The sequence below is a fragment of the Bos grunniens genome, chromosome 7, assembly GCF_055505025.1.
Source record: "Bos grunniens cultivar Pamir isolate PY7600 chromosome 7, Bosgru_T2T1.0, whole genome shotgun sequence".
Lineage (NCBI taxonomy): Eukaryota > Metazoa > Chordata > Mammalia > Artiodactyla > Bovidae > Bos > Bos grunniens.
The window spans coordinates 92421338-92442382 of record NC_141171.1 but is presented as its reverse complement, the minus strand read 5'-3'; the positions used below and the strand labels follow the sequence as shown (position 1 = coordinate 92442382).

The following is a 21045-nucleotide window of genomic DNA, read 5'->3' as shown; positions in this document are numbered from 1 at the left end:
GGTTCTATACCAGTAGGCGGAGAAGGCAATGGCAACCCACTCCAGTGCTCTTGCCTGGAAAATCCCATGGATGGAGGAGCCTGGCGGACTGCAGTCCATGGGGTCGCTAAGAGTCAGACACGACTGAACGACTTCACTTTCACTTTTCACTTGCATGCATTGGAGAAGGAAATGGCACCCCACTCCAGTGTTCTTGCCTGGAGAATCCCAGGGACGGGGGAGCCTGGTGGGCTGCTGTCTATGGGGTCACATAGAGTTGGACACGACTGAAGTGACTTAGCAGCAGCAGCAGCATACCAGCAGGCAGTGTTGTTATTACTTCTGTGGTTTATTCGTACCCTTATAGACTGCACTCTACATTTTTTGTATTCTTTTATTTGTGAAAATCATTGACAATACAATGAACTCTCCAAATACCACAAATGATGCTGTTCACAAACACTCTGAGAGACTCATTTAGAATTTTTGAATAATAAAAAATGAAATCAATCTCTTTGTGCAAGTTCCTAGTGTGTTATGAATGCAATGTGATCTTGGTATTTGCTTATCAAAGGAATGTACTAAAGTACTGCAGAAAAGGCCATGGGTCACGGAGAACTCCATTTTATTACTTCACTTGACTTTGACTATTAATTCCACATTCCTCTCTCTTCTGTTGGTCTTCATGGTGAGATAAAAGCCTTTGTCTTGTATTTAACAAAAAATTGTAGAATTTAAACATGAATGTGGCTTTATTTTATAGAAGATATTGTGGTTAGTGAATAGTTTCCATTATGATGTTTTTAGATTTTACTAGGAAAAGTATAACTCAAGGAATAGTTTGCTTACTTGATGATTACTTACTTTTGTACTCTTCTCATTGAAAATTAATTCAGCAATATGAATTGAATTCCTATCAATGCTTTTAAAGTTCCTTTAAATTGACCTTTTATAGTCATTTCTTTAGTTCTTGTATTTTGTTTCTGTATTACTTTGCTCAAGATTCAAATTCCCAATAAAGAGGATACACTTGGCCAAACTTAAGTGAAGAGCTATAATGGGGTGGTGAGAAGAAAGCTTTGAAAGAAGAAGCCAGAAATCCTTCTATTTTTTTACAAGCACTGGGTTTAACCCCATAAGACTAAACTCCTTAGGTACAAAGTAATGCCCCAAATTAATGTGGAGTGTGGAAAGCAAAGGGAGATAGAAAATGGTCTCAGTAGTCAGGAACCCTATGTGGAATGGGTGGAAACTGAGCAAAGCCTTGAACAAAGTGTGAGTTCCAAATGGGCATAGAAAAGGAATCAAAATCAATTCATGAATGAATTGACTTGAATTACCACTATTTAGTTGTTCATTTTTAATAATCTCATGAGAGAGGTACAGATGAATTAAACAATCACAGAGACAATAACATAACAAATTATGAGGTATGTTTGGGTTCCATAAATAAAGTCACTTTGTAACGTAAGTCCTGGTAAAGGTTTTTATTTTTACCTGTATTTCACTTGGTCATTATTAGCCTTATTGTGAAATACTAATTGATATACAATTACTGTGAGTTGGGCTTCCCTGGTGGCTCAGAGGTTAAAGCATCTGCCCGCAATGCGGGAGACCTGGGTTCGATCCCTGGGTCAGGAAAATCCCCTGGAGAAGGAAATGGCAACCCACTCCAGTATTCTTGCCTGGAGAATCCCATGGACGGAGGAGCCTGGTGGGCTACAGTCCACAGGGTCGCAAAGAGTTGGACACGACTGAGCAACTTCACTTTCACTTTCACGATGAGTTTCATTAGTGACTCTACTGTCCTCAGAGGAAGGTTCAAAATATCGCAAAAAAGAGATGTGGGAAAATTATTTTCCTAATTATTTCTCAACTCAAGTCTTAGTTATGCCCTTTACTTGTTAGATAATCTTGAGCAATGATCTTAAACACTTTGACTCTTCAGTTCCACACATGAATACATAATATTTGTATCATTAATTGATATATATAGAAAATATAATAGATTTAAATGATTTATAGAATTAAATATATTGCCAATTACATCGACCCCATGGACTGCAGCCTACCAGGCTCCTCCATCCATGGGATTTTCCAGGCAAGAGTACTGGAGTGGGGTACCATTGCCTTCTCCTGTCTTATATTAAGAAAACTATATTCTAGAATTAAAGAAAACATGTTTCAAATAAAAATTTGATGCCATTTTCTAGGAAAAATATAACAAAATAGTTCAATATGACATATATATACACACAGAACAAGAATGAGTTTGAAGCATTAATGTCTCAAAAAATAGCACTAGTCATCTCTTAAAACTAAAACTTTATTCTTAAGAATTTGTATAGATGCTGCCTCTACTTTTCCGTGTGTTGGTAGGCCAATAGAAATACAGCTCAATTTCCATCATCAATAAAATCAGATTTCCTAGCTTAAAAAAAAAAAACAGTAAGAACAAATATATAGGTCTTTCTCAACTTTCTGCACCAGAGAAGCAAAGATGTAATAGATACTCTAGAACAGCATGTAATGTAATCCATGCTTATGTTACTGGCTTGCCAAACCTTGTTTGGAGTACATTTTACTTTGGTTATTTCTGATCTTTGAAAAGCAGCTTTGCATAAGTTAGATCAGTAGCTGATAGATTGGTTATGTGATATGATTTGAAGGGGTAAACCCTAAAATATCTCTCTTGTATCCAGAGTACCTGAAAATCTTACCAAACTTATTGAAAGACTTGGATAAGAGTAAAAACTTGACCTGAGAAGAACAGAAAATTAATTAACAAATCCCAATATACTCATATATGTCCTTCTTCCTGAACCCAGCTCCGTTTCCCTTGTTCCTTGCCTGAAAAAAGCCCTCTTCATTCTTTGCCAAACATTTGTACGTAATTACTGATTTCCATTTCTTCCTATTCTGGATTGGGCTTCCCCTTTCTCTCCATTTGTTTTAATTCTGTACCAGCCTCTAAGTTCCAGTTTAAACTGTCTTCTGATAAAACCTTCATTATTAACTCAAGTAGAAAGGCATTGTCCTTTCTCTGAACACATGAACTTTCTGGTCTGTATGACTCATTTGCCATTTAATCATTTGGTTTTGCCTTGTGACATCTACTCTATTGTATATTTAGCTTTTTTTTTTTTTTTTTAATGCTCCTTTTCCTTTTTTTTCTCCCAGTTTTCTTGTTCAGTTCATTCTTCACACAGCATCTGTAAGCTTCTTCCAAATGTCACTCTCCTATTTAAAACCCATTGCACAACCAATTAGGTCTAAATTCCTACCTTGACTTATGAAAACCACATGAGTATTCTTTCAAGTCACAGAGTACAGACAGCTCTTTCCTACACCAGGACCATTGCCAATACTATTCTTTTTGCCTAGAATTCTCTCTGCTTATCTCTTTATGTGTTTGACTCCTCATTCTTCAGAGCACCATCTATGTGTTACCTCCTCCGTAGTCTTGCTCTGACCTGATTCTTTCTGGGTTCTCTATTTTAGGACTGTATTGCTTTCTTTCATAGGTACATTGACTTTTTCCTTATCTCTCATCATCTACTCTTCACCACTCTCCACCCTGCCTCTGCCCTGGAGGCTTTCCCTGTGAATTGCGTCAGTGAACTCCTGTCTTCTGGATTCTGAAAATCCTGCTGAAAAAAGTTAAAGTGTTAGTTGCTCATTCGTGTCTGACTCTTTGCAACCCCATGGACTGTAGTCTGCCAGGCTCCTCTGTCCATGGGATTCTCCAGGCAAGAATACTGGAGTGGGTTGCCATTGCCTTCTTCCGGGGATGTTTCCAACTAAAGGATCAAACCCAGATCTCCTGCACTGCAGACAGATTTTTTACTGTCTGAGCCAGGGAAGTCAGGGATTCACATTGGGTTTAGCCAATGAGAGAGGAGATTGAGAAAGTGAGGACTGGGAGCTGTGTACTTATTCTTCTGGCTTCTTCTTTTCCAGGTCATCCAATGGTGGCTATTTCTTAGAAAGTAGATATTGTGTGTTTCCATTTTACAGATGAAGAAACAACTCAGAATGGTTAAGAGATACACACAATTACACAACTATGACCCTATGGACTGTGGCCCGCCAGGCTCCTCTGTCCATGGTATTTTCCAGGTAAGAATACCAGAGTGGGTTGCCATTTCCTCCTCAAATGAGTTGGTAGTGTCAGGATTTAAATTTAAGTACTTTATCTACATCACCCTGCCTCATTTAACAATTGAAACAATCATAGTCGATCCAACTTTTTATGTCTCAGACCAGTTGAAAACAACAGTCTGTCTGCTTCATTTCTCTACCTCTTTGCCTCTAAAATCACTGTCTCTGTGACTTTAGCTCACAACAGAGTATTGGAGGGAAAGTCACCACAGTGTTAATATCATGTGTGTTGACCTGTAGAATGCCTATGGAGTTTGTTATCAAATGTGCTCAGGATCATCTAGACCTGTGACAAATAACAAAGAGTGACTACATTAAAAAAAAAAAAAAAAGCAGTAATAATCATCTTGAACTATTTCTGAAGATAAGTCTAAGATATAATAATAACTTAATTTTCAGAATTGAACTTAATTTTTAGCTAAGTTAAAAAAAAATCACTAAAGATCTTACTATTGAGCTGTATATTTTTATATCATATGATTGACCAAACTCTCAATGGGAGACTATTTTTGAAATCATCATGTGACAAAACCCTTTCACAGTAATATTTCTATATTATATTTTGTTAACTGGAAAAAATTAGTATTTGGAATTTATTGAGAAAACAAACCCAAAAACTAGAACATAAATTCAGGGAGAATGCAAAATCCTTACAGTTTTTAAATCTTAGAGGTGGTCTTATGCAGAAAATTGTGTGGGGCTTGAAGGAATAGATGATTTACGCTAAAACATTATATGTCCAATACCTCCACCCTTCCCTCTGTATTGAAGAGTTGTAAGAAAAGGCTCTCATTCTTTTAAGAAGATCTGTTAATTTCCTTAAACATAGAAAAGCCAAAAAAATATGAAGGATGAGAATGAACCCTAATGTAAATACAGATAAATATGGCGACAGCTGTAGCTGAACAGTTACAGAATTGACTTGAGAAATGAAACCTCTGTAGTATACACACACACACACACACACACACTTTGGGTTTATTTATGAAACAGCGTCTTCTAAACATAGAACCTTGCATTGCAGAAAAGGCAATTAAATAGAACAGCATGAGGTTGTCAATCACTTCAACAACTAACAAAAGCATCTACTATCAAAGCAAATAATGTAAATGTGCAAAAAGGTACCTTGCTATCAAAGCGAATAATGTAAACATGCAAAGGCAAAGAATTCCCTGTATCAAATGTCACTCTTTTAATGGCGCACCATTTTTGTGTATGTTTTTGCATATGCTTGATCCTAGTATATCAGTTATTTTGAAATGTGATAGAGGATTGGCCATTATCATTTCTTAGAGGGTTTGGTCAGAGTGTGAAGCTTTTGAAAGAGGTTGGGACTTTTTTTTTCCTTCTTTTTTTTGTTGCTAGTGTTGTACAAATAAATGGACAGTCACAGCTTATCATCACTTAAAGATGCATGTGCATGCTGCAGTTTACTGAAACATGATTGGCTGCTACATAAATCAATCTGATAGAGATCGGTTCCATGAAGAAGAGATAAATCATTAGCCAGAGCTTTTGGAATGTAATTCATTTTAGATAGTGATTATTGATGATTTAATTTTAGCAGTACATGTACATGTCTAGACCATGATGTTATATAAAATGTTAATGCAGAAGAATATATTCATTTTTAAAAGTGAGTATAAAGAAACCAATTAGAAGTTTACACGCAAACCATGCTAATGAAATAGAAGTGTCGAGAAGTCCAAAGTACTGTTTTACTAAATAAGTTAGAATGTAGCCTTATTTTTGGGGGGCAGAATTCTTAAATCTTTTCTTTAGACGGCAGCACAAAGCAGTGGCTCCAAACTTCATTCAACGTGTCATATCCAGATGACCGTAGGAACATTTTGGATACATATCTTCTACATCTTGGCCTCCATCTCTACTATTGTTTATACCTTTAGATCCACCATTTCTGTTCACAGCGTTTAGAGGGAGTCCTCCTGACAAGAGATCTTGTGTTCGGAAATGCACTGTTTTTATCATGTGGGTAAGTGGGGAAAGAGGGACATATGTTCGGTGGTCCTGACACCAGGAACCCAAGTAAGTGACAGGAGTATAAGACTGGCAGAGACGTGTTGAGAGGTAGATCAGCTAGATGGTGTCCAGGGCTTCCATCTGCAGGAGACACCAGGACATCATTGGGCAATCAATAAGATGGAAGAATTACATTTATTAGAAAATTTCCAAGGAAAGTTATATACCTTGTTGGGACCTAAACTTTGAGAGGCTAGCTTGGAGTGGAAATCAGCTGGTCAAGTAGCAATAGCTGGTCATCAAAATATCTCCTCAGAAAAGTCTTTGATTTATTCAGCGAAGTCTTGAAGTTTGGGTCAGAGATAAAAGCTGCCACCAACAGGAGTCTTCCGTCTTTCCCTCATGAGGTCCTGCTCTGAATAAGTGTGAACAAACATTTAGACTGTGCTGGCTTGCAGGGACACAGAATTAGTACCCTGCCCAAATGCCTGGTTCAAGTCTCCTGAGAGTAGGGCAAATGAAAGGACAATGGCAGTCCTCAGTGAAACTTTCATTTCATGTCTCTGGTCTTTGCTTTTGTCTAATCCAGAGTGAATCACTCTGGGTTTTTCTAATCAATCTCTAGCCTTTAACAGGGAAATTCACTTCATTGAGGAAATAAAGTATATTACATTTGGTATTTTTTTGTTTTTTGTTTTAAATTAATTATTTATTGAAGTATAGTTGTTTGATAATGTTGTGTTAGTTTCTACTGTACAGCAAAGTGAATCAGCTATATGTATACATAGAGCCCCTCTTTTTTGGATTTCCTTCTCATTTAGGTCACCATAGAGCCCTGACTAGGGTTCCCTGAGCTATCCAGTATATTCTCATTACTTATCTATTTCGTATATAGTATCAGTATTGGATGTATGTCGATCCCAATCTCCCAATTCATCTCACCTCCTCCTTCCCGCATTGGTATCCATACATTTTTTCCCTCTACATCTGTGTCTCTATTTCTGTTTCGCAATGGATCATTTCTGCAGTTTTCTTTTCCATCTCTTGCTTCTCTGTATATAATTCCTCTCTTTGCTTTTGCTTTGGAAGTGTCATCATCTAACTCTTAATAGTTCCTCAGTTTACACAGCCTAAGATCTGAGCTGATTAACCTCCCGGTCTCAGAATCCAGTTCTTGCCTTCTCCTTTTATACCTGTGACTCTGTAATTGACTATTTTCCTTTATTCTGAGTGATCCCAGGATCCCCTCCTTAAGTCACACTGGGTACTTTCTTTAGTCATGGACTCCCCAGTAGAACAGCGTATCTAGATGGATGTCAGTATCTATATGAAAATGAAGGCTTCGAATCCAGAAACATCTTGCCTTTTAAATTGCACAGCTGTCCCCTGTCCACCCCTCCACATCTTGATTAAAATAAGGTAGGGCAAAGACTTGTAGTCTGAGAAAGTTTGATACACTAGGGAAAGAAGCTGCATAGATAACATAAAGGGTTGTCTTCTTTTCAGATCACATCAGATTTCCTCTTAGGAAAATAAACTTTCCTGTGTGTGGTAGTCACACAGGACATGTGAGACTCTTGATTCCAGACAAGACAGAAGGACGCTGGCCAGTGCCACATAGTGTAAGACGTGTGTGTGTGTGTAAGGGAGAGACATTTAGCAGGGAACCCCTGGGAGATGTATGCATTTGAAGAGGAGTTGCATAAATCTAGTGTCCTGTCCCGTATTTCTTTTCTTTCTGCTATCTGTAAGCCTCCAGCAAAGTTTTGTGAAATTCCTCAGCCTGCCGCAGGCTGTAGGGAGTAATGATACAGACCCACGTCCACGCTTTGGATTGAGGGGAGCAGAAACAGCACTCGAGAAGGCAGGCTCTGGCAGGAAGAGGTGGCCAGCAGAAGGGTGTGGCAGCAGATCGAGACAGATGGCTGGCTGAGGGGCAAAGTGACAACCCGCACACGTTCTGAAACATTTAAGCAACATCTGGGCTTCTCAGAGTTTTGAGGGCACAAGAAATTGCTGCAAGACCCAGGTCCCTCAGGGTGGGGTCTCAGACTTTTACTATACAGTCATTAAAGGGAAGGGTGACCCCTGGAGGCCAGAGCAGCCTACAGCGCCAGCTGCCTTCATTCACCACTGCTTTCCAGATGCATTCCTTGGTAAATAATAAAAATGCCCACCCCTCCTGAAATGCCAGCTAAGCATTTTGAAAAATGCATTATTTTATTAGACCATCTTATAGGATTAATGTACAGTTAGAGCTCAAGGAATAAATGCAGACTTAGCAGTGCTGATCCTCTCAGGCACCTGCTACCTGATTCTCCTGAGCCCGAGATTCAAGTATCCTTACTCTTCCTGAAGAAACCCCAGTGTTCCCAGTGGCATGGGTGTTTCCTCTCACCCCCTATCCAACCCTTATCCACCACCAAAAAGATGTCTGTTTGCTCTTGTAGTGCATTCTGACCTAGCAGCGCATTTGCTAGAGTTAAAATGTTTTCTTCTCACAGTCTAGTGAATGAACTTTTTCTTAATAAGATTTGAACACATTACATACTTTGGCTTCACCGTCAATTCTATTAGAGGGGAATTCCATGTGTCGGGGAGGCATGTTCTGTGATGAAACCGCCCGGCTAGAAAGTAATGTTTTCAGCTTGATCCCAGGGGCTGCTGGGCTCTGAGGTGTTCACGCTGAAGCAGAGGCGTTGGCAGTCACTCCAGTCAATGGAGAACTGTATCCAGGCCTGGCGGATTATCTTTGAACCTTTAACAAATACGTTAGTCTCTTTTCAAATAACATTCTCAATTTCACCAGTTCAGAAACAGCTTTTGTCTCCTTAAACACAAGTTATGAGCCCCAGCTGACTCACAACTTACATACTGATCAAAAGTAGATTTGTTCTGCGGCTTGACTACTGAAAAGGTCTGCCTTCTCTCTGTATCCTAATTCATGACTTACAATAACTAATGTATTGTATCATGCAATTTTGCAGGGAAATATTTTCTGAAGAAGACAGAATTGTCTGGTTTTTGATTCAAGTTGGAAGCACATCATACTGAAGTGAAATAAATATTTAGATCATTTAGATTATTTTATAGTTATAATTTCATTTAAAATTTTTGGTTAGCAGCTACTTAGGCACCAGATACTCAAATTGTGATGATTGTCTTAGAGTTCAGAAATCAGAGTAAGAAATTGTCTTTTATTGTGAGCTGACTTTATAGAAGTCTCTATGAATGCTACAAACTTTTTCCAAGTGATGTTTTACAGAATTGCTTTTAAAAACCCCAGAGGGTAAATAGTATTCTCAGAATAAACAGAAAAATGCTGACCTTGTCAGATTCAGCTGCTGAAAGCCAAGCTGTTTTAAGACTTGGAGGATCAAGGGTCATGGCTATAAACAACGCAGATTTTTTTTTTTAAATGAAGAAAGAAATCTAGAAGAAGAAAAAAAAAAGGATAGTCAGCTGCACCATGAATACAAGTAATAGATCCGTTGACCTTGGAAAGAAAGGAAGGAGTATTTATGTAAAAATATAAAACGAAAGCAAAAACACAACCAAAAAAATGAAAAAAACCAAAAACCTTCAGGCCCAAAACTACTTGAGAAAATGTTTCTTAGAGCATATTTAAAGCCGGAAATGAGTCACTTTAACTTCATCTGTTTTTGGTTTCAGAAGGGGAGAAAGGTCAAAGCTTCTTTGTTTTAAGTAAGCTGGTCACTACTTCTGAAGTGTAATCTGATAGGGTTCAGCAGCCTTAATGAAACAGGCATTTCCCAGACACCCCGAGCTGTGTGAGCCCTCAGCAGCAGCAGGCCAAGAACTGGGCTGAAAAAACGTGTCATCAACAAAGGCAAGGTGGAGCGTGACCCTCTCTTGACTTTTGTATCTGGGTGGGTGTTTCTCAGCCACCTCTAAGGACAAGAGAACGCAGAAATCATCCATTCCTTCCTCCATTCTCAGACATTACCACGCATTACAGCCCCACAACCAGACCATAACAGTTCCAGGCACTAGATATAAATCTATTCATTTTACATATTTCTTTAGTGATGCTTTCCATTAAGCCTAGGCAAATTAGAGAAATAAGTTAGGAAACAATACTGCTGAGAACACAAGTACTAACTTCAAACAAATTCTACAGTCCTAGTGAACTCAGCATCCTTCCAGTGTGAACGTTAGGGTGTAAGATGTCTAAAAAAGTACTGAGGCTGAAGCTAACTGAGGAGCTGGGTTTCAAGAAGTGAGTCCAGTTCCAGCTGTGGGCCTGGGAGGCAAAACAAACTGCCTTCTTCAGCAGGAAGGTATCCTTTTCCAGCTTCCCTGGTGTCTCAGACAATAAAGAGCCTGCCTTCAATACAGGAGACCCAGGTTCGATCCCTGGACCAGGAAGATCCCCTGGAGAAGGGAATGGCAACCCACTCCAGGATTCTTGCCTGGAGAATTCCATGGACAGAGGAAACTGGCAGGCTACAAGTTGGACATGACTGAGTGACTAACACTTTCCCTTCACTTTCCATGTCTTCACAGGACCTATGGAGATACAGATGTCTTTTTTTAAAAATTATTTTTTTACTGGAGTACCATCGCTTTACATTGTTGTGTTAGTTTCACCTGTATAGCGAAATGAATCAGCCTTACATACACACATATCTCCTCCTTTTTGGACTTCCTTCCCATCCAGTACATTACGTAGAGTTCCCTGTACTATACAGTATGTTCTCATTAGTTATCTATTTTAGGCAGAGTATCAAGGAAAGAAGAAGCTGGTGGAGGAAAGAAACAAACCCTGAACATACAGTCCACCCGTGAAGGGTTTCCATAACCTTTCCTGTTGGTGGTTACCTCCCCTTTGCTGTTCTCTACTCCATCTTGAACATTCTGTTCCATATACATCTCTGGACTACGGCCTGGTTGTTCCTGACCTTGACTTGCCATCCTTTGCAGGCCACTGTATTCCTACCCTTGCTTCTCATGAGCAATACGTTCACTTTGGGTCATCACTACCGGGCCTGTCACCATTTTGCTTAATGGTTGAGGTTTCATGTTTTTGACCTGAGGTTGAACCCAGAAATGAATAACTTCTCCATACTGGCCCAGCGGCTGAATTATCAGTGCCTTTCTCTGATGATATGCATGTTTTCAATGATTAGAAACGCAGCCTCCAAGTAAGGCAAGAGGGTGATACTTGTGTGGGCTGCGCTCAGTAGCAGGATCCGGGGCTAGAGCTACTCCAACATAGACGTCATTCAAAGAAGTGCTCCAAAGCTGTGTTTAGTACAAGGACAGATTCTATCTTAAATCCTGTAGGACTTTCCACCATCCCTTTAGGAAGGCAGAGAACTGTTTCCCAGTCATGACACACAACTCTTTATAGTTGATCAAGATTTTTCGTATCTATTATCTCACACAAGTCACTACAGTCTTGGGCACTTTGGAGAATAGTAATTTCTCTAGTAATTTACATCATCAACAGGGGGCAGGTCTGGAACCAAACTCCACGTTCTATTGCCCCCAGAGCAGTGCTGTTTCTTCCGATCCATGCTGCTCTCCAGTGGTTATTATAACAAGAGTAAACCACAGTTGCAGAGTTTTAGAGTTGTATGAAACTTTAAATATTACCTAACTTAATATTAATGTTAAAATTATTATTATTAAAAAGATGAAATTTGGCTCTGAAGAAAAGAAGTGGCTTCCGCAGTATTATTGGTAGAAAACACCATATTTCTGACTTCAGATCTTACACACACAGGAGAAAGAGAGAAAGAAGGGATAGGTGGCAGTAATAAGGACATTTTCAATATGGGCATGGTTTCATGGTAGTAAAATTTAAGAAGACTAGATTCTGATATGAAAAACATCAATAATTAGTTTGATTTCTCTTCATATAGAATACAAAGGCATATTTGTAATCAAATTTTAAAAGACGTTTATAGCTTATAGTTAGTTATCTTTATTGAATATCTCCTGACCTATAAGACACTGTTGGTAATGTAAATATAACCAGGACATAGTCTCTGCTCTCAAAGTACACTTTATATCAGAGACATTTTTGGCAGTTTTAAACCATGGCTGCAAACTGTTTGACATTCCTGCCATTAAAGGGTGGGATATATGATGTCTCTTCCTTATGAACCTGGTAGGCTTGTGACTGTGTCCCCCAATAATGGTGATGCTACATGACTTCTTAGTTATTTAAGGCCATGTATTTGGTGGCCTCAGCTGACATGTAAGAAGTCCAACGATAGCTATGAGCCCACCTTGCTGGGTAAAGGACATGCATATGCCTCCTGTAGGCATTGGCATACCTGCTGAGCCCAATTTTACCAACAGCCTCACCAAGGCACTGGAATGTGAATAAAGACATCTTGGATCCTCCATAGCAGTCCAGCTGCCAGCTGAATACCACCAATTACTTTCTCAATGCTTTTCAAAATAATAGACCCTCCTGACCAACCACTGACCAAATTCCTGACCTGCAAAAATCATGAGACATAATACGATGGTTGCTGTTTTAAGCTACTGAGTCTCAGGGTTTGTTATATCACAATAAATAACTAAGACATGGAGATGATGAATAAAATTCTTTAAGAAATTCTGAAACAACAGGAGGCATTTTCCTGATCTCTAGGAGTTTATAGTTTATTTGTGTTAAGGGGTACGAATCAGTTATGAAACATTTACAGAGATCAATAAAAGCCAGAAAAATCAAGGAAATCTTAGAAAAAAGTTAAAATTGAAATGGATCTTGGAGAAATTTCCCTGAAGACTTTGCCTTCCAATGCAGGGGACACAAGCTCAGTCCCTGGTTAGGGGTCTAAGATCCCACAAGCCTTGAGCTAAAAAACCAAAACATAAAAAGAAGCAATATTGTAAGAAATTCAATCAAGGCTTTAAAAATGGTCCACATAAAAAAATCTTTAAATAAATAAAAAGAAAAAGAAATGGATCTTGGAGATGCAACCTAAGTGAGGAGACAATTCGGAAAAGGAGAACAGCATGAAATTTAATGAGCATCAAAACTGGTGTTAGCCATGATAATGGAGACTACTGTTTATTTAGTGCTTATTATGAGCCAAGAACTCTGCAATGTCTTTCATGTATGATTTCATTTCATTTACAAGGCTTATCTTGTAATTTTTAAGACATGCATTATTATGCCTTCAGTATGTGGGAGGAAATAAAACAGTTTGCCCAAGGTGAGACAGGTAGCTTCTGGCAGGACCACATGGGTTATGTCTGACCACGTGGTTATGTCTATGGTTTTAAGCCTCATTTCTACACTGCTTTTCTGAAATCACCTTCACAAAATGAGAAATACAATTGTATTATACACATATCTTAGAGCATTACTCATATTAATACAATTCTAAATGAATTCTTTAATTTTCTGGGGCTTTAGTAACTAAGTCAAATATAGCATATGTTCTACCTCCTCTTGAGTCCACAATATATATTTGATGATTAAACTTATTTTATCAACATTTGTGACAAGTTTTTCAAATATGACTTTTTAATATGACTATAAAAAAAAAATCCCCAGTTTTTCAGTATCATCCCTTTGTCAATAGCCTCTTTTCAGATTAAAAAATTTCTTTGTTCTAGTTGGGACATACCAACACTTCTAAAAGATCTTATTTTGGGGTTTTCTTTGCAAGGACTGAGAAAGTGCCCTCTGCTATGTAACCAAATGCAGTGTTGGTTATTTCGTTGATGGTATTTTAACCCCTATAAGCTATTAAACAAACCTGAAATATGATGAAGGAGCTCAAGTTTTAACACACTGAAATAAATGAATAATCCAAATCATATTCTTAGCTTTAACTAAAAGAAAACACATGTGAAAAGGTGCAAAGATCTGCAGGAAGATAGAGTTTAAGTGGTCATCTGGTATAGAAAGGATATCAGGAGATTGAGCAGTGTTGTTCTCTGTGATTTAAATTGTCATTAAAAACAGACTCAATCCTGAAGTGATAATCACAAGCTTTAAATCACCTACTCTGAATGTCTCAGAAAGTAGAAACCTCAGCTCTCAGGAGGAAAAAGTAAATCAGTGCAATGTGCCCACCAAAGCAGGCAGTTCTGTGCGGGTGGCAAAGACGGTTCCCATGTATCCTCATGGCTTAGGCAGAACAGACTGTGTGGTGTTGCTGTGAGAAAATGTCCATGAACAGAAGCAATGCTTTATCCAGAATGAAGAGCTTTTACAACATCGCCAGCAGAGGAGTGTTTTAAAAGTAACAATTTAACACACACACACATGCACGCACACACACACACACACAATGCCAAAAGTCTGTTTTTCATTAAACTGAATTAAGAATATTTGAAAATAGATTAATTGACTGTTTAAAGAAGTAAAATGACTGCAATGGTGTTCTTGCTTGACAACTTGTATATTATAAACATTTTCCTGTTTTTAATTATCCTACTATATGGAAATATCAAGATTGACTAATTTAATCCTCTGTAGTTGGGCATCAGATTTTCTTCTCCTTCGCTACTATGAAGAACTTACTTGAATATGTCTTTGTGCACATTCAAAATTTCTTTCAAACACATTCTTAAAATTTAACTTACTGTGTCAAAAAGTGTACATGTTTTTCAGACATTTTGTACATAGCACCAATTTGTCCTGGAGGAACATCATGCCAAATTATATTTTGTAAGCTAGGAGAATGGTTCTTTTCTTTTACTGAGTCTAACAATTTAAGTTTTTTTCATTTCAAAGATGTATAAATTTACTAAGTCTCTTTTTTTCCCGTGTATTGTCTTTTAATCTTCTATGTGCATTTTTTTTCTGATGTACTTTTTTAAACCATCAATTGTACCAATATCAATATATTCTTTAAAGGTTCCCACTTTGTTGTTATGATGTTTAGCTAATCGCCTGTAATTTCTTCCAGATTTTTATTGTTTAATTTAAAGAGGGCATTTTTAATTCACCTAGAAATCATTTTGATGTTTGAGAATAAAAAGTAATTTATTCCTTCTACTTTAAAATAAAACAAGTATATTAAAAGCTATATGCCCAAATTTAATTTTTGTTCAAAATCATCATCTTAGGAAGTAGTTACACATTCTAATGATATTCAGAACAAATTTATAGCTTTCATCTAAAATTGTCTTCAATGACAGTAGAAACTTTATAAAACCACATAAACACACCACTGTGGAGTTTGCAGGCGGCTTTGATTCTGATCAGAAGTGGAACGACTCAGCTTGATCACTTACCTTATGCAGCAGACTTGGCTTTGATTGGCTTTTTGCTCTCTCTAAAAATACAATTTGACCTCAATTGATGAAGATTCAACATCACTAAGAATATTTCAAAAGATTTGGACCAATGGTACCTAAAAATTCCCCAAAGAGGACTTCCAAAAATATTCTGGGTAGTGCAATAAATGTTTGTCTTCTTAAAGTAACTAATTTGAAACTGGCAACACTAATTTTGTTGTATCCTTCTGGTTTGGTTGTTTGAATTTTGGTCTTCATTATTTAAGAATTGTACTCTCAATATTTTCTTTAAAAATCAGCTTTGTAAGTTACTAATGTTGTGTATCAAACATGTCTTGTGTGATTCCAAAATGTTCATGTATTTGTGGGAAAAACCATTCATATCAAAGCAAAGAAGTGTGTGTGTGTGTGTGTACACGCACGTGCGTGCGTGCCTGTTTTAACCTGACTAATTCTAGGGTATATGTAGCAAAGTATCTCACAGAGATAAAATTATGAACAATATTCTTATTAAACACAGATTCTTCTTCTAGTGGACTTAATAATGAGAAGCACAGCAAACTATGAACACAAATAATATGTTATCCTAATTAATAAAAGTGTATTTTCTAATAACACACATTTTGGACAGAGACTTTATTTCCAGAAATACCAAAAAGAGCACAGGAATATGTTCCATGGAGTCATGAAGGGGAAGAAGTTTTATTTAGAGGTGGTAAGGGCTTCCCTTGTAGCTCAGTCAGTAAAGAATCTGCCTGCAGTGCAGGAGACCAGGGTTTGATCCCTGGGTTGGGCAGATCCCCTGGAGAAGGAAATGGCAACCCACTCCAGTATCCTTGCCTGGAAAATCTCATGGACAGAGGAGCCTGGTGGGCTGCAGTCCATGGGGTCGCAAAGAGTCGGGCATGACTGAGTGACTAACACTTACTTACTTACTTAAGGTAGTGTACCTAAATTCTTCCTGTTCACTTTTTTTTTTCCTTCACTGTGAGTGTCGGTGGAGCACTGTAAGCTACGGTACCCTGAAGCTACCACAGTCTCTTCCCACTCCTGGGCTCTAAGATATTTGATTTTGTAATTCCCAAATTGGAATTGTTCAGAAACATTAAGCACTAATTAAACAAGCAAAACCCTATACATCTGAGAATTCTGGTTAGTCTTCTGAGAAAGGACTATAATTAGAAAAGAAAGGGGGGGCGGGTAGGGGATTTAGCCTTCAAGTATGAAAGGAAGAGTAATGAAATGATTGATTAATTCTTTACCTTTGGAGTCTACTTAACTTTGTGACTGTAGCCTCTTAATTCTTACCTGGAAGGCTTTGGGGTCAGGTTTTGTTTTGTTTAATCTTCTTGCTCACGCAAGTTTAAGGAGCACCAGGCTAAGAACACAAACGGAAGCCCCCTGGCCGTCCCTCGTCTCTTCCCAGCCCAACTTTATTCTGCACTTTGAAAGGTCTTGTGTGCACGTGGCTGGATGTCATAGTCACACGTCCACATTCGAGCTCTGTCCATCTTCCCCTTTCCCTCAACAGCCACTTCATATCCATAGCTCAGGCCCGAAAGTACCCACATAGGTGGTCTGCCTATTACTGAAAGAATGGACAGGAAGAAGCCTCTTCAGGCCCCAGACGCAAGTTCATGGCCATAAGAGCAGAGTATAGAGGGCTGGGCTCAGGATCCATGCCGTCTTAGCACAGGGTCCTCCTCGTTGCATGGCAAGGAGGATGGCTGCAAGAGCCTAGGGAGTCTCTAAAGCACAGAGCTTGGGACACTTTGGGCTCAGTCCCTGGCTGTTTACAGGGACTGGAATCTTGGTTACTTATCCAGTCTTGGTTCCCAAACCAGCACTTTCATTCTGCCATGTTCTTTCCAAAGACCACAGCTTTGCCTGAGACCTTGATCTTAAATTTGACTCCACTTTCTTCTGCTGATGACTTGAATTTCTGTTTGTCTGCTCCAGGCTCCTGGAGCATCTTATTAATCCAGAGAACTAGAATCTCTGCTCAGCATCTTTCGAGTACAATCATGATGCTGATTGCTATTCTTAGCTCACACCACAGCCCGCCTTCTGACACCTACTGTGCTCTAGTGGGCTTGCCCTCTGCTTTCATGGTCTGGTCTGATCTGGAATCAAGTGAAGCCTCTGTAGAAGAGATTCCAACAAACATACTTGTCCTGGGAAGGATGGCTCCAGGCCTACAGAGAAGTCAGGAAAGAGAGCAATCAGGCACCCAGGGACAGGCCTCCAACAGACTGTTTCTAATTCATTACCTTTAAGGTAGTAAGAGGCCATCTCAAAGGGAGGTCTCATGTCCCTTCTGAGCATATGTACAATTATCCTAAAAGGAGTCAAGCAAATTTACCTTTAGTGCAGGCCTTACCTTGTAGAAGCATTCTTGCCTTTCATTTTACAGATGCTTGAAATTACTTTAATGGGTTACAATCTTTCATTCCATAATTAGAGACAAAAGGCTTAAAATACACAGGCCTGACTATGGTTAGGCATTTACAGAAACTCATTCACACTCAAGTGTCATCAGTCAATCAATCAGTTAGCATCTATAAATGGCAGACATTAGATCTCTTCCTTTTTGATGAGCATGTGTAGGGGGAAAGATAGTAGAAAGACACTTCAAAAAATCGATGCTTCTGCATATGTGGGTGGAATTACCATTGAGACAAAGAAAGAGGAACATAAATGGAAGGTTGAGAACCTCGAAGACAACACTGAAGTCTTCACAGATTCACTCACTTTCTCATTGCCAGACTGAAGGCAGAATTCAGTCCAGTTCAATTCCACCTTTAGGACATAGGTTTCAAAGAATATAATCTATAGATGCTTAATCAGTGATTTACGTTTGAAGAACAGAGTGTCACACTACAGATTTTGTGTAGAAGAGACAACAGGCATCTTTAGCTTACTCTTTGACATCTGAATGCACAGGTGGGAGGCAGCTTTTCATGTGGTATGGAGTCTGAGGGTGTCATGCACTGAAGAATGGGGTTGGACCTATGGTTACCAGGATCTTTGAATTGCTACCTTCATACATCATTTCCTGCTCTCATCTTTACTTTTAATCTTAGGGCAAGCAAATTTCATAGCAATAAATGTAATCATAGCTAACATTTTTTGTTGTTGTTGTTTGTTTGTTTGAACAAAGTAGTGGGCTAAATAAGCTACTTGGATTGCAGTACTGAATCCTCATAGCAACCCTAGGAGACAAGTTTGAGGATCGAGGTTAGGGGATTTTACTAAACTTCCAAAAGTTATGGAGGCTGATAGTACCGGGGTTCTAATTTCATTCCATCATTGCTCATGGATATTTTCATTGTCCAGTGCTAAGTAAGAGCTCCACTTCATGGTTTCTTCTGTATGTTTTGTGTTCATGTCACTCTTTGCCTCAGGACTTTGGGTTAGAGGAAATGTTTTGCAACAGTAAAGGGATGACTAAACGTCATAATCACCTATGATTTAACTGTTCCCAGGATAACATGTTTCCAGCTGATGTAACCGCTCAATAAGTGAAATAAAAATAAGTGGCATAAAGCTATCCTTAAAGATGGCTAACAATAAACTAATATGGTGAGAAATGGATTTGGCTTTCTCATAGTAATTTAAGTAGGGCAACATGCTTGAAATGCTACTTTGAAACATGCAAATAAGTTTGATGTCCATCTGCTTCTCAGAACTTCTCTGCTTACAGGATTTTCTTCTTCCTGAAGTAAACAAGCTAGAATGCTCTGATTAAAGTAGTTTAGACACATGCTAGAATGTTTGAGAGAAGCAGCATTTTTGCTACAAGATCCTTTACTCCTAGAAGGTGACACTAGAGTCACAGAGGGAATTATAGGATTATTGAAACTACATAGCAATTGATTTACTGATTAATTAGATATTAGTTGCAGAAACATTTATTGAGCATCAATGAGAGATAATGGATTAAGATTACCATGGTTTATTCTGTGGAGGACATGAATATTACACCTATACAGGCTCAGGGTTCTTGGTTTGTATCAATAAAAGCCCACTGGAGCTAGCATTGAATCAAGAGATTTATTTGAAGGAGATACAGGATTCTAAGAAAGGGAATATAGCAAGGGATGCTCCAAGAGGCGATGGAACTTACTCCTTTATCACTGTGGCCATGCCTACTGTTGGCACAGGGAAGAACTTGATTAACAGTTGCAGCATAAATTAAGGGCTGAATCAAGAACAGAACTGTCCATACTAGGAAACCCAGAAAGTGGTCAGTTTCCATGTTTCTTGGTTTTCATGTCGCCCATACTCACTTGCTAGAGAATATGGCTGCTCTACCACCCTGAAGTTCAGGTAGCATAATCCAGTTGTACTTCTGCATCATGTGTGATTCAACTGGCTCAAAGTGAATGCCCAGCCATAAGACTCGGCTTAGCCTTCATGGCTAGAGGTGGGATTATATGGGAAAATATGACTGCTGGGTCCGCCTAGAGAGAGCAGTTCTGAGGTCGATGTTTACTGCAGCCTCAGCACATAACTCAAGAAGTGTTTATGCCCAGCTAAAAATGAACTGTGCGGTACCAGGCCCTTTAGATATGTGTGTAAATATATGTTGTTGCTCAGTGTGCTACACTCGAGCCCTCTCACTCTACTCACTCTCCCTGCAAACATGCTACTTACACCCATGTTTTCAAAAAATCTGATAAACTGATGGCCAAATCTACATTTTAGCACAGAGCCCTCTCCTGAACTCCAGATTCACATACCCAGTTTCTTAAATTCCCACACATGTCTACTAGACACCTCAATTTTGATATGCTCAAAGCTGAAATCTTCCCTCCAAAATGTATACCTTCTCCAGTGTTTTTTAGCACGTAAGAATGAACACAGTTTTTGAACGTGTAGTAAAGACTGTGGTGAATGTTGGCAAGCCTCTCTCATTAGAGGCAAAAAATAAAGATACAAAAAGGACATCTTGGAATTTGGAACAGAAAATTACAATCTAAAAACTGCCAGCAATATCACACATTAATAAAATGTGTGCCCGCACATAGTCTGAAAACAATGTGTCATTTGGGAATTCAAATCAATTTATTTGGCCACTGGAGTAAACCTCAGTAGTAGGGTGACAATACATCCCAGTTTTCCTGAAAGAGTTCCAACTTATTGCTGTTGGTCCAACCGCCTATCTAGTTTTATATCTGTTTCCAGAGTTTTGCTCTTGGTGAAGTATTATTAATAGATGAATTAAAATAGTCTTGGATGGGCTTAGTAGAAAGAATTCCACTTTTTAATTCTAGTTTCTGCCATGGGCTCATCTAGTAACATGGGAGATGTATTCTCAGTGAACAGAGTTCTCATTGTAATACTAGTGACAGTAACTAGTGATAATCCATTTCTCTGTTCCTAGCTTTTTTCAGACACAATATGGCTAAACTCCCATTTCATCTAAAGACAGCTAACTGCATGTGGTATCCATATGGTAATGGGAGGGGAATCACACACTCTGATACCCCTGATGGTACTTGTTAAACTAATTACTTGTGCCAGGGTCCATACAGTGCTCTATGAGATTCATGAAGTCGTCAATCAGTGGAGTCAATGAGAAACATGGGAAAAGATAAGTTGGGTATGCATGAAGAATAAGTAGGTAATAAAGGCTGAGCAGCATTGCCCTGGAAGACATACACAGTAATTTAAATACTCTTGCTACAA

The 21045-nt window shown here is 38.7% G+C and overlaps 1 long non-coding RNA gene across 1 annotated transcript in view; it reads left to right on the top strand.

The window, feature by feature from the left end:
* Window positions 1-3794: 3794 nt before the first annotated feature.
* LOC147369967 (uncharacterized) overlaps window positions 3795-21045 on the top strand; it is a 66617-nt gene continuing 49366 nt past the window's right edge. Inside the window, exon 1 of the long non-coding RNA XR_015168249.1 lies at window positions 3795-4098. This is a non-coding gene — a long non-coding RNA (uncharacterized LOC147369967). The remainder of the gene's footprint in view (window positions 4099-21045) is intronic.